This window comes from Indicator indicator, chromosome 10 (genome assembly GCF_027791375.1).
Source record: "Indicator indicator isolate 239-I01 chromosome 10, UM_Iind_1.1, whole genome shotgun sequence".
NCBI classification, from domain to species: domain Eukaryota; kingdom Metazoa; phylum Chordata; class Aves; order Piciformes; family Indicatoridae; genus Indicator; species Indicator indicator.
This window is the reverse complement of record NC_072019.1, coordinates 10,597,981-10,602,519: the sequence shown is the minus strand read 5'-3', so window position 1 is coordinate 10,602,519 and position 4,539 is coordinate 10,597,981.

Genomic DNA, 4,539 nt, shown 5'->3' with positions numbered 1-4,539 from the left:
GTAAGCAAGAACAATATGTTTTTTTCTGGAGTCTAAATAGCAAATACTTCTTCCCTTTTACTACTTAATGTGCACCACTTTTTTAGATGGATGGGTGTTACTTTATGGCCTGAATGTGTAGTTAGTTTTTATCTTCATGAATAATTTTACATCTCAAGAAATTTCTCTACATTTCAGAAATTTTATTCCCAACTTTTGAGAAGAAATTATCAGCTTCATAGGAGAACAAAAAACTTGGAACTCAGACCACACTAAATTATCAGAATACACAAAGTGATTGTTTAGGCACAGTCTTCTAAATTTTATTCCTGAAACATTCTTCTAAACTCTTAGAAGGTCCATACAGCTAGGTCACATAATAACATCCTCATTGTTCTCACTTTTATTGATGCCTTTCCCTCCTGTTCTTGTGCTAAGTTGTCAGACATGGGTTTGTTCTTGGGACGTGATGTTTTAGTCAGATCATGAGCTACAGCCCAAACCTGGCCTAACAACTCATTATCTTGGTAGTAAAAATATGCTGCCATCCACTGGTCTTCTGATACGTGGACTGCATCACATGCTTCTCATTCCTGTCTCTGTGTGGATGATTTATCTGCTGTTTGAGCAGAATATTTTAACCTTGTCCTCCTCTCCAACCTAAGGCCCTCTTTACCACTCAAAGGAGAGATTGTTTGCTTCATTTGTTATTTACCAAATGTTTCTCTCTGTATTTCCTTCCTCCTCCTTAACATGATGGCTGGTCGTGGCCAGTGGATTTCTGACCTTCTATCTCCCTTTTCTTTACACTGCCACCCCACTACTTCCCTACAAAGTTCCTGTGCCCACACCAGATCCTTCACTCCTGCTTTTGCTTGTCCTTCACTGAAGCAAGGAACTTACTCTTCTGTTGGAAGGTAACCATCCCCAGAGGAGTGTAGGAGGATGACAAGCCAAAGAATTTCTCCTTTAACATGACTGGGGCTTACGACTGCACTCCCAGTACTATTTCTGCAGCTTCTTCCCTTTTCCAGTGCTGGTTTTTCAGCTTTTCATCAGGGAGACTGGAAATTATATTTTCTCCCACTTTTCCTCCTAGGTTGCTGCTTTGCTGATTCCTATGCCACATAGTAATCTTGCCTTATAATACAGTTATGTATTCCCTTAGCTTAAAAGCATCCACAAGATATGTCTATTATTTCTCTACAGATAGAAAAATGTTGTCTCACAGGATTAGCTTGCTGAGCCCTGAACCTATTCAGTCTGTTAGCCTTTAGCTAAAGCTTGATTATCTAGTAATTACCTATGCTTCTTGACCTATTGACTCTTCTCCATGCTGTTCTTTAAGTGTCAAATTCACACTGTCCTTGCTTTATTCTTTCTCATTCTGTCTTTTAGATGATAACTTGGGTTCTTGGCTCTACAGACATGTGCTAGGAACGTTTAACATTCTGGCAAAAATGAGCTGGGCTTTATGCTAAAAGAGGCAGTTGGAGTGGGAAATCATTTCTTTTGGAAATAATCTTAAGTTTCTATTTATCAGTATGGGTTTTGGCCTTTTTTTTTCCCTCCAGTCTGCAGCTGTGAAAATTCATAGACCTCAGAAGGTTATTTTGGCTTGTGGCAATTAACTACACAAAATGCAAGGTTTAAAGCTCCCCTTTAAAATGGAAGTGATTCATTTTTACTTATAGCCATGATAAGCACCCAGTGCTTCATGAAAGGCATTCACTCAGATTTATGTAAGAATTATTTAGTCTTATATAATGCTGCCCTTGTGCCAAATCTTGAGAGAGTTAATGAAAGGAAGAATAAAAGCAGCAAGCATGCATGACTAAGTGGAAACATGAAGTGTCCATCTACCCTTCCTCTCTCTTTAGAATGGAAAAAAAAAAAGGCAATTCAGCTTGCAGGAGAGAGCATTAGTGCTTTTAAAAAGAAAAAAAAAAACGTTGTACATTCCATTTTGTACAGAGAGGGAAGTTGAAGCATAGTGTGTAAGCTACCTGGAAGGGGTTCCTGGACACCTGCTTAGTCATAGATACCTGCAATGTGAACCAGAATGAAGTAATTGTATCTGGCAAGAATCTTTTGCAGAGCTAAGGAAAACCTTCCAGCACACATTAAAATCCTGGAAAGAAAGAAAGTATTCAACTCAGTCTTTGTTTTATTGTTTCATCACATAGAACAAGAACAGATTGCCAACTTAATGAAGAGCACACACAAAAAAGCGTGCTCAGAAACCTGGGCTCCTCTTGAGAATGTCACCTTTTAGAAGAACCTGGTCTTTTTAGAAGCAAAGTAAATCTGATGTTCCTCTTCAGCCATGGAGATTAGACCCCCATTCTACTTTACTGGCATGGAAGCTGGATTTCTTGAGAACCATTACAACTTCTCTACATTCTACCCATAAAGGCAAACAGGCGCAAATCTAACTTGAGCTAGTTCCAAAAGTGCATTGCTAGGAACATCTTTTGCTGGTTCTTGCAGCACAAACTAAGCACAACATTTTCCTTGCTAGGGGTGCTTTGATCACTTAAAGTCAATGGTCTTTACAATTTGTCAAGTGTGCCTGAGAAATTGCCATCAAATGCTTGAAGGCAGAATATTTATATCAAAAGCAGCTAAAGGAAACACCATCTTCTGAACCTCTGGTTTTTCTTAAGTTGTTAAGGCCCAACCCAATTACATTGAAACAAATCTGCTGTCATGTCTATGGAAGAGCCTAAGGGACAAGATAGCCAAGGAGACAAAGAACAGGCAGCCCATCAAGACAACCTGTGGTTCAGCTTCCCTCCCACATGCACTCTTGTAAAAAGTCTAAGCAGAGAGGAGCCGGTAATTATTCTCAGTGATCTTTATTTTTCTCATCATTTGTCATAACGGATGGACAGAAAGAAATCCATTATGAAATTACTTGTCTCCTGTCTGAGCTCACTAACTTCAAAGGCGGGCAGAGTATTGCATTTATTCATTTAAGTAGGAGCCATGGCAACAGGTGAACACAGACCATCTCAAAGAGCACCTTGTTATCTGTTAGGCTTTGAAATGGATTCCTGATGCTGAAGGAGGCCTATTAACTTTGTTGCTGTCCAGGAAGCAAGGTATCCAACTACCTGGTTCCACTGCAACTTCAGACACTGAAAGCCTTACATACAGCAGCATTTGTGTCCACTGACATACAAGTTAGACAAAGCTTCTGAAACTGAGAAATGGAATGCATCTCTCAGCACTTCCCACTACTATGCAAACCAAGATCAAAAGAGTTGAGAATGATTCACCCTTGTGTTGAGCAAGCACTTCTTTTGAATCATAGTTCATGCTGGCTGCTCTAGCTGTGTTGTCAAGCATATTAATTTCAAAGCATCTGCAGCAATGCAGTGGTCCCAGACACCCTAGGCAGCCTAATTCATAAGCTTCCGGTAGACAGCAGCGTCATGCACACCCCCATCCAGGTATTCCTACTAGTAATTGTCTTCCTTGAAAATACACACCACATCTGTATTCAGCAGAGGACCAGTACCAAGCTGTGTTAACGACATTAATTGTGCATCTTTTGGAAGTTTCTGGCACTATCAGTATTTCATCCTGACAGCTTTCAGAGGCCCATGTATGTAATACAGCTTCAACATTTTGTAGAAAGGGAATCAATCCTAGCACACAGGAGTTCAGTTAGAGCTGCAGATACTTTCTAGGATGAGCACTTTGGTGGTCATGATAGATGACCAGATGAAAGATTAGGGCAAGAAAACATGGTGTGCCTTGAGAAGTTATAGTCTGACTTGCTAAAAAACAAACAAACAAACAAACAAAAGCAGTTGTGTGAGTACCATTACAATCTGTGAGGAGGATCTTAAAAGTATATACCACAGCTGACAAGCCCATGTAAACCAAGTTCAAACATCTTGGATACAGCATGGGCTGTTGTGCATTCAGTGCTGCTGCTGTCTCCCTGAGGGTTACCTGTTCACTCCTTTCAGACTGAGATTAAGATCAGGTTACTAGACTAGGCAAAGTTATGTCCTTACCCATTTCTGGAATACAAAGATACTCTTTGAACATCTCCCAAAAACAACAGCAAGTAAAAGAGCACATTAGAAATGGTGTGGAGAGGAAAACAATTTCAGATTTTCATAGGAACACTTAACAGTGTTTTATATCTAGTAGAAACAAGGGCAAGAACTGAAGGCAGAGGGCAGTAAAATTAAATAGTAATTTGAAGAAGAATGAAATTGTTCAGTAAAAATCAGTGGATAAAAAGCTATGAACATGAATTTCTTATAAATAACTCAGGGGGTTGATCTCAAAATAATAGATATTTGTACACAAAATAGAACACCTTAATTTCCTTAGTTTAAAAGTCATGCTTAATTTACTATATCAATTACATAGGCTTTCAACAAGTTATTCTTCTCAAGAAAAACAATTCTGTGTTCATGTGCCATACAAAATATCACAAAGAAGTTAACAATCAAGTTAGCAGAATTAAAACCTAGAGACTGGGACACTTCTGCTTTGTCTTAGTTTTAAGAGTCTGATTTACACATCAGCAGCAGGAAA